Here is a 10648-nt window from a genome sequence, read left to right on the forward strand (position 1 = left end):
GGTTGCAGCTGCTTTCAGAGTATAACATCTGCCTTTTATGGTAGAAAGCAATAGCCAATACATGCTCCAGTAAAGTACCTTTTTTGTGACTAGGTACAGTGTGCTTTATTGGTGGTATATGACAAGGTCGGGCTCTCTAAGCCCCTCCCCTTCATTCAGGGGATCCGGTTGGAATATTCTCAGTGTGTTGGGGGATTGAATTGGGGGCAAAGGTTCCCCAGCTGCTGAGGGTATCTCTTCCTCTAGTGCTGTTGCTGGGGCTGCTAGCCCAGGGGGGCTCTCACTCTTTGGAGGCCATGTGGACTATGAGGTCCACCACCCTGTTGCTGTAGCCAAATTCATTGCCACATCAGGAAATGAGCTTGACAAAGTGGTCATGGAGGCCAATGCCAGCCCCATCATCAAAAGTGGATGAGTGGTGTCACTGATGAAGTCACAGGACACAACTTGGTCTTCAGTGTAGCCCGGGATGTCCTTAAGGGAACAATCTCAGCTGTCTGCTTCACCACCTCCTTGATGTCATCATACTTGGCAGATTTCTCCAGATGGCAGGGGAGATCCACTATGGACACATTGGGGGTGGGGACATGGAAGGCCATGCCAGTCAGTTTCCTATTCAGCTCTGGGATAACCTTGCCTACAGCCTTGGCAGTGCCAGTAGATGTAGGGATGATGTTCTTGGCAGCCCCATGGCCATAATGCCAGAGTTTCCCAGAGGGGCCATCTACGGTCTTCTGGGTGGCAGTGATGACATGGACTGTGGTCATGAGTCCTTCCACGATGCCAAAATCATCATGGATGACCTTGGCCAGGGGGGCTAAGCAGTTGGTGGTGCAGAAGGCATTGCTGACACTCTTGAGGGAGTTGTCAGACTTCTCGTGGTTCACATCCATCCCAAGCATGGGACATCGGCAGCAGACAGGGCAGAAATGATCACCCTTTTGGTATTGCCCTCCAAGTGAGCCCCAGACGTCTCTAGGGTTGTGAAGACACCAGTGGACCCTACGACATACTCGACATACTCAGCCCCATCCCCCGCCACTTGATGTTGGCCCCATCCTCCCCCCACTCGCTCCTGGAATATGGAAATGGTCTTCCCGTTGATAATAAGCTTCCCGTTCTCAGCCTTGACAGTGCCAATAAACTTGCCATGGGTGGAATCATACTGGAACATATAGACCATGTAGTTCAGATCAATTAAGGGGGCGTTGATGGCAACAGTCTCCATTTTAACTTAATGGAAAACAGCTCTGGTGACCAGGTGCCCAATGCGGCCGAAACCGTTCACTCTGAATTTCACCATCATGTCTCTGGGATGTGGCTGGGACTGCATGGGAACAGGAGACAAGGCTGCCTGTCACATGAGGAGGAGCAGAGAGCCAAGTACCTTGCTTTTTACAGTTGACTGTCATTTTGGAATATGGTAAAAACTACGTGGTTTTGGAGTTGAGATCTAATTCCAGCATCTTTAACTACTGGAAGCTTTGTTCCTCCCTTGGAACTTGGGAATATTAACTGGGTAATTTACACAGTTTTCTAATGATCAAATTAAATAAATAGTTTTAAAAGACCCCAGCATTGGGTACCTAGCAAGTGTTCGCTACATATATCATTAGTGCATAAATCTCTGCTAGCCTAGTGGATTATGCATTAGGCTGCTAACCACAAGGTCTACGTTCAAACCTACCAGCTGCTAGTCTTTGCAAAAGAAAGAGGAGGTGTTCTGTACCCTGAAACACTTACACCCTGAGACCCAGAGTCTATTAATAGGCAAATAATAATGAAGTCACAATGCTTTATATAAGTAGAAATTCTCTTTTATAAATTCTAGAGATATTGATTACCTTAAATATGCAGCATTTCATGCACAAGTACTATCATCAGGCACTTTCCCCTTTAACATTTATGAATAGTGATTTATATGAATCTTATCTATTATATGGCAATAAAGATGCAGCATACACAATGCCGGATTTATTTTATAGCAGAGGGTAAATTATTCATATGAATAAATGGGTTTTTCATTAACACGTTTTTAGGTAGTATGGCACTTCCAGAGGTTTATCAATGGAAAATAGCACCTATGCCACACACTGGAATTGCACCCCTCTCTAAAGAGTACACACTTATCTTTCAGATCACTTTAACATAATGCGGTTGATATTGGGTGCTCTAAAGTTGGTTCCAACTCAGAGAGACCCTAGGTACAAACAAACAAACAAACCATTCTCCAAACCTGTGCCATGCCCACAGTAGTTATGGTTGAGACTATTGTCACAGCCCTGTGAAAATACATCTCTTTGAGTGTCTTCCTCTTTTACATTGGCTTTCTAGGGACTGTTATATCCTGATATCGTGTCCAAATACATACATCTTTTTTACAAAAGATGTTTTGAGGATTCTGAAGAGGATTCTAGCTGTACTTCTTGCAAGACAGATTTGTTTGTTCTGGTATTCCATGTTAATTTCAATATTCGCTACCATCACTGTAATCAAAGTATCTTAAATTTGGGTATTTCTTTTCTAATGTCTAACTTTCACATGCATCTGAGGTCATTAAAAATAGTATGGCTTGGGTAACAACACATTAGTCCTCAAAAAGACATCCTTGCTCTTTAACACTTGAAAGAGATCTTGTGGAGTAGATATCCAGTGTGATGTGTTATTTGATTTCTTGACCGCTACTTCAAAAATTGCTTGGTTACTACTTCAATGTGGAACTATGCTCATGGCAGCCAGAGCCCTGGAGCTGGAGGAGGAACTGATGGGACACTAGTTGAAATGTTTCAATAAGCTGAGGAGGCGTTGGAAGTACTTTATTGTTTCTGCCAGGAAATTTGGAAGAGAGGTACTTGGCCAACTGACAAGAAAAGATTCATATTTGTACCCATTCTAAAGAAAGTTAACCCAACAGAATGCTCAATCTATTGAACATTATCACATATCACCCACAAGTACAATTTTCTGAAGATCATCCAACAAGTCATACTTTGATATGGAGCTGCCAGAGGTTCAAGCTGATTCAGAAGAGGATGTGGAATAAGGAGTGTCATTGTTGATGTCATGGATCTTAGGTCAAAGCAGTGAATACCAGAAAGATGTTTTCTTGGCCGTGCCAAGGCATTTGACTATGTGGATCATAACAAATTATGGATAGCCTTGAGATGAATAGAAATCCCAGAACACTTCATTTTGCTTATGTGGAACTTGAAGAGGGATCAAGAGGCAGTTCTACAAACAGAATAAGGGGATGCTTCTTGGTTTAACATCATGAAAGTGAGCGCCAGTCTTGTGTCTTCTCACCATATTTATTCAACCTGTCTGCTGAGTAGATCATCAGAATAGCTGGATTATATGAAAAAGAATGGGGTATCAGAATTGAAGGGAGGCTGAATAGCATGCTGCAATAAGCAGATGGCACAAAGTGAGAGGACTTTAAGCACTGAAAGTGAGAGGACTGAAAGTGAGAGGACTTTAAGCTTGCTGAAAGTGAGAGGACTTTAAGCACTCGCTGATGAAGATTGGGGGCTACAGTATAGATTTTGTATGGATTTTGACTCAATGTAAAGAAGACCAATATACTCACAACTGGACAAATAGTTGATATCAGGAAGAAAGTAAAAATTTTTAAAAACCAAATCACTGCCATTAGGTTGATTCTGACTCATTGGTAATCCTATAGGACTAAGTAGAACTGCCCCTATAGATTTCCAGAATACTCTTTCTTGGAGTAGAAATCCTCTTCTTTCTCCCACCCAGCAGCTGGTAGTTTTGAACGACTGATATTGCTGTTAACAGCCCAATGTGTATCCACTATGCCACCAAGGCCATGCATGACTTTACGAAATAATTTAAACCCGTGTAGCAAGGGATGACTTTACCAAATAATTTAAACCTGTGCAGCAGGCTTTCATGACTACCATACCTCAGATTCAAGTACCCAATATTACTAATTCCACAAAACAATGTTAAAGTTTACATAGATTACTATGACCCTCTAAATTCATGTAGTAAAAACTACATTTGTTTGGATTGGGTTTTAATCTGAATACTAACAGCAACATCACAGGATAAATTAAGATTGGTTTCAGCATGATCCCTTGGTTTTCTTACTATGTTAGTTTTAATCTTATGTGCACAGAATGCTTATTAGTAGTCAAAGGTTTTACGTTCTGCTGTGGAGTCAAGACTCAGTGTCCACATGTCATTTATTTTTGGGTAATTTTCCTTCCAAAGTGATATCATGGTTCAACATGACTGCTAGCTTTAGCCACTAAATCATATTTCATCTAGCAGATGGCAAGAAGCAAAAGCAAGGGAATAGGTTACTTTTTTCTTTCAGAATATTTACTACTTTCAATTACACACAAAGAAAGTATTGGCCCTTCTTGTCAATTAACTGCCATTTACTATATATACATGAGAATCAGACAACCTGAAACTCAGCCGAAGCACCTAATTTTACCTTAAAACCTGCATTTAAAATGTGCCGAAAAACTTGGCTTATACATGAGTATATATGATGGTAACTTGTGAAGTATTGAGCTAGGTATCCCAAATATTTACAGAACAACAGCAGCAACAAAAATTGCCACTGAAGGGGAAATGAGTGTCTGGTGATTTCCTTCTGAGTTAGTTTATTGTGCCAACCTGGCTGATAAACACATGTGGGATTAATTGAAGGGTGAAGGGATAAATGGCTCCGTGAGCCACGCCTTTCTAGTTCTCAGATCTCTTGCTTTGTAATGGTCGGACCAGGATGCAGCTGCCTTAGCCAGTTCTCTGCTTCACCGGGCAAGGTTCACTTCTTGCAAGACATCCCTGAGGAGAAGCCACATGGACCTACCCTGATGCAGCCCTGAGTGCTGGAGCACCCGTGTGGAGACCCCTGCCAGCACTGAGATGCTTATACATTCATTGACTCAGCTTTCCCCCTGAAGTCAGCTTTATTGTGAGATGGAGGAGGACTTTGTGGATTTGTATCAGACATATTGGTTAATGTTGGACTTGTGGGCTTGGGCAGCACTGGGTTGGGATGTTTTCTTGATGTGCACTTACCCTTTATATAAAACTCTCTCTTAAACATGAGTTTCTGTAGATTTGTTTCTCTAAAGTACCCAGACTGGCACACATTCTAATGATGATTGAGGGATGGAAATAAACGTTACCAAACAGAGAGCACTGGAGGGATGACTGTAGTAGTTTAAAATGATAAACCTGATTTGAATGGGGAGGTAGTGCTAATATCAAGGAGTACAAGAAGGAAGACAATGTTTTTAAACTGATTGTGGTAGCAATTGTATACTGCTGCTTGATGTGATTGAACTATGGAATGGTATGATATCTGGATTAGCTCCCAATAAAATGGTTTAGGGAAAAAATTGCGTCGAGTCCTTTCCCATTTATGATAAACCCATGTCTTGCAAACTCGAAGTGTTCTGCAAGATTTTCTAGGCTGTATGTTTTATGGAAGCAAATCACCTTTTATCACAGTTCTTCTGGGTTGGTTTGAGCCCTCAACCCTTAATTTAATAATGGAAAGGGATTCTTGTTTAACTTTTCATTTTCAACTGCAACACTTAAAGTGACAGAAGCACATTCTCTGTCCCTGACTTACGTTTCATTCTATCTTGTTATAGGTTTTCAAAGCAGAATTAGTGACATTTATTTAAAAGAGTTGAATTTGCTTTCTCTTTTTTATTGGCATCATCATTAGTTTTGCTGTTTTGATTCCATTTGGATATTTTAGAATAAAAATAAAGTCTGTATTTTAATATCAAATTGAGGCCTGATTGTTAATCAGAATAAAGGTCATTTATACAAAGTACATTTTATATTTGACTTCTCATGGGAAAACTCTGAATCAAGGTGATGATTAAAAGAAATGAGAAGTCAATGTTCATGATTTTTGTTAAAACGGGAGGTATCAACACAGATTTTCTATGGGCCCCTGAGAATTCCTGTTCTGTACAGCGTTCTCTGAAAGAAAGCCAACTAAGTTTATGTGTTATTTTCACACTTCCCATCTTTAAGTAGACAAAACCACACTTTTCGCTTTAAGATAGAGATGAGCTAAGTAGCCCTAAAGGACAGACATCGAAACAGGCAGCCTAACTCAACAGTAAGATGGGAAACGATTTTTGAAATACTTGCTGAATTAGCAGTCTGGTCTTTTCTGTTTCAAATGTTGTGAATTACTTTCTGTAAAATAAGTCCAGAATGTTAAATTTTTTAGAACATGATCTCAATATACAAACGGTTCCATTGGGCAAAGATGATCAGAACGAATGGGCACTCCACGCTTTTAATTATTGAAAATTATTGAAAATATATCTGGCAATGTTTCCATGCTAGGCATAAGGCTTTCAGCAGCCACTTTCTCCTAAGTGGGTGGCAGATCCCTTCTTTGCGGCCTTCAGTGTAGATTACAATTCAATATAAAGACCCAAATCCTCACAACAAGATAATAGATAATAAATATCATGATAAATGGCGAAAAGATTGCAGTTGTCAGGATTTCATCTTGCTTGGATCCACAATCCATGCTCTTAGAAGCAAATCAAAAGATATATTGTATTAGATAAATGTGCTGCACAAGACCCCTGCAGAGTGCTGAAAAGCAGAGAGGTTATATTGAGGACTAAGGTGTGTCTGACCCAAGCCAGCGTATTTTCAATTGCCTTATATGCATATGAAAGTTGGACATTTAATTAGGAAGACTGAAGAGGAATTGCTGCATATGAATTGTGTTTGTGAAGAATATTGAAAATACCACAGGCTACCAAACAGGCAAACAAACCTGTCTTGGAAGGAGTAGGGCCAGAGTGCTCCTGAGACTGCCAAGACTTTTTCTTACAGACTTTGCACGTGTTGTCAGGAGAGACCAGTCCCTGGAGAAGGACACGATGCTTGGTAAACTGGAATGTCAACAAAACGGAGAAAGAGCCTCCAGGAGCCGGGTTGATACAGTGGCTGCAATGATGCACACAAGCCTGGGACGCATTGCGAGGATGGCACAGCACAGGGCAGAGCTTTGGTCTGCTGCGCACAAGGTTGTTATGGGTCAGTACCCACTGGATGACACCTAACAGCAACCACCACAGGAGCACATGTTTTGAAAGCAGTGTGTATCTGTGATCCTCTTTTGAGGTACTCAGTTTTTTCAAGTTTCAAATATTATTTAAACCAACTAAACGATGATTAAATTTATTAAATCTATTCTGTGCTGATGGGTGTGGTAAGTTTCACACATGGTTCATAAAAATGAGACATCAAATGTGTTGCTCAATGCATGTCCCCCTTTGGATTTTATGAGCTATAAAATGAAACACTGCCGTGAATTATGTTTCGCTTCTCACCATTTTACAGACACTGTTATTTTTATTATACTCTTGCCATGCACCATTCGATCGTTTTAAGAAATCCATTTGATAGACACCGTGAGTATAAACTGTGGGAGCTAAATGATCAAATTACACGGCCCATGTATTAGAAAATGCAGGTTACAGTTTCACCGATAGCGTGGACCATGCTACTAATGAAGTAATTTGCTCTGCGTCCAGTTCCATTTTATTTGCTGCCATCAATGATTAAAAAATTCATGGAAACGTCACTCTGGATTGTCACCCCATATTTTCTCAGAGCCCTATTTAAAGGAGAAGAATTCTTAATTGTGGTGTAGGTGATGCTACAGGTGAATTAAATTCAACAGAGGTTTTCTGAATGTTTCCATTAGGCAGTTATCATTGAAAAAGACAAATGTGGAAACATTCCTGGCTGAAACCATCTGTACTGCATAGAATCTTACTTACCAGAGTAGTCATCTTGAAAGAGAAGGAAGACAGAACAAGCAAGGAAGGAGAACAGCACCATAATAAGAAACAAGCAAAGTGGACGTTTTAGCGGAGCCCTTCCTTCTTTGGGGAAGAAAGGGTGGTGCATCTGTTACAAGGCTCCTCCTAGCTCCTGCCATGTGGCGGAACAATGCAGGATTCACTGCTTTGCCAGGGTTTTGCTTCTGGGGAAAAATGCAATGATTGAGACCTCTGCTTTTATCACTTGTGGCTGGTTCTTAATCACTCCTAACTATTTGAAAGTAAGATAATTAAAAAAGAAAATAAAACACAACTATACTTCTCCATTCGTAAATTTTGACATTATCAAAAATATCAGAAGTACTCAGAGGCAAATCCGAAATTTGACAGGTATGGCACATGGCGAACTGACGTATGAAGGGGGCACCCTGGCGTAGTTTCCATGGAAGATCGCAGTTTTTGTATATATATATCATATTAAATGAAGGGGGAAGTGCAGAGTGGAGACCCAAGGCCCAAGTGTCAGCCAATGGAGATCCCCTCATAGAGGGGTTTAGGAGAGGAGATGGGTTAATTAGGGTGTGAGGTAGTATCGATGAAGAACACAGCTTTCCCCCAGATCCTGGATGCTTCCTCCCCCCAACAACCATGATCCGAATTCTACCTTGCATACCTGGATAGGACAGAGGCTGTACACTGGTACATATGAGGGTTGGAGGTACAGGGAATCCAGGGTGGATGATACCTTCAGGACCAAGGGTGTGAGGGACGATGCTGGGAGAGTGGAGGGTGAGTGGGTTGGAAAGGGGGAACTGATTACAAGGATCCACATGTGACCTCTTCCCTGGGAGAGGGACAGCAGAGAAGGGGGGAAGGGAGACTCCGGATAGGGCAAGATATGACAAAATAACGATGTATAAATTACCAAGGGCATATGAGGGAGGGGGGAATGGGGAGGGAGGGGGGGGGAAGAGGACCTGATGCAAGGGGCTTAAGTGGAGAGCAAATGCTTTGAGAATGATTGGGGCAGGGAATGTATGGATGTGCTTTATACAATTGATGTGTGTATATGTATGGATTGTGGTAAGAGTTGTTTGAGTCCCTAATAAAATGTAAAAGAAGAAAAGAGAAAAAAATGATTAGGGCAAAGACTGTACAGATGTGCTTTATACAATTGATGTATGTATATGTATGAACTGTGAAAAGAATTGTATCAGCCCCAATAAATTGTTAAAATAAAAAAAATTAAAAGAAAAAAAAAAGATCGCAGTTTTTATTACCAGCTATGAAATGAAAACCTCTGTCTTGTAGGATAGATATAGGTACGTATTGACTTGACAGTATGCAATGTGCTAATTGGACTGGTCAAAACAGTGATCACTCTTCTCCACCCCACACACCCTGTGCTTCTCTGATCTGCATACAGTCTTATCTCTGATTATCTTTGCTGGGAGAGCCAATTTTCTATGGGAATAGAAATGTCTTCCTTCCTAGTCTCACTCTGTGCTGGACTGCTAATCAAGGTCACAGATGTGACCCCACCAGCCCTGATGGTTTAATGGGTTACATGGTGAATTACTAGCCACAAGGTCAGCAGTTCAAACTCACCAGTTTTTATCTTGGAGAAATCTGAGGCTGGTTATGCCTTTAAAGATTTTTATGAAGTCTCAGAATCCCAAAGCGCAGTTCCTCTCTGTCCTCTAGGGACACCTTGAGTCAGCATGGAGTCAATGTCACGGACTGAGTCAGCCTGGGTCTAGATCGGGAAAGGTGTGCAACAGGGTTGTATCTTCCACCATTCTTACTCAATCTGCGTACTGAGCAAATAACTTGGAAGCTGGCCTCCATGGAGAAGCACTTGGCATCAGGAATGGAGGACACCCTATTTACAACCTGCAAAATGCACCTGAGATCTTCTGGCTAGCTGAAAGGGAAGGGGAAGTGAGTGGCTATGAAGCTCTTGTTAAGGAAGACCAAATACAAAAGCCTTCAGGATAGATTATACCTAAGCAGAACCAAGAACAAACAAACAAACACTGCCATTGAATCAATACTAGGTCACAGTGATACTGTAGGACAGGTTAGAACTGCCCTGTGAATTCTGGAAACTGTAACTCCCTGTCTCTCTCCCTAGCTAAACAAACAACGTAAAAATCCAAATAACTGGAATAATAAGGAACATCAGGATAAATAGGGAAAATACCAAAGTTGTACAGCATTTTGTTTCACTTGGTTCCACACTCACTGACCAAGGAAGTAGCGGTTAAGAATCAAATGCCTCCCGGCATCAGGCAAATCTGGCACCAAATCCAACAATCCAACTCCATTATTATCTAGGTATTTATAGTCAGCCTACAGGACAGAGCAGAACGCTCCCTTTGGGTTTCTGACACTTTAAAGTACACAGACTCATCTTTCTCCAGCAGAGGAAGTGGTGAATTGAACTGCTGACCTTTTGGCTCTTAGATCAATGTGAAAACCATAAAACCACATGGCTCCTTTATTACCAATTTACTCACTGCCACTGACTCTATTCTGACCCTATAGGACAAAACCGAACAGCCCCTGTGGGTATCCAAGAATGTAATACTTTATAGGAACAGAGCACCTCATCTTTCTCTCCTGTAGCAGCTGATGGATTAGAATCACTAATCCTGTGGTTAGCATCCCAGTCTGCAAACCCATTATGCCATCAGGCTTCCTCTTCCGCTTTCTGTTGTCCAGTCAACTCGGGCTCATTTATAGTGACATTATAGGGAAGAGTCGCATTTCCCGTGGTTCCCGGGACTGCATCTTTATGAGGACAGAAGCCTCATCTTTGCCCTGTAGGGGGG

The 10648-nt window shown here is 41.5% G+C and overlaps 1 pseudogene; it reads right to left on the reverse strand.

The window, feature by feature from the left end:
- Nucleotides 1-280: 280 nt before the first annotated feature.
- LOC142460837 (glyceraldehyde-3-phosphate dehydrogenase-like) lies at nucleotides 281-1303 on the reverse strand (annotated as a pseudogene).
- Nucleotides 1304-10648: the final 9345 nt, after the last annotated feature.

The sequence above is a fragment of the Tenrec ecaudatus genome, chromosome 11, assembly GCF_050624435.1.
Source record: "Tenrec ecaudatus isolate mTenEca1 chromosome 11, mTenEca1.hap1, whole genome shotgun sequence".
In the NCBI taxonomy this organism is placed as follows: Eukaryota; Metazoa; Chordata; class Mammalia; order Afrosoricida; family Tenrecidae; genus Tenrec; species Tenrec ecaudatus.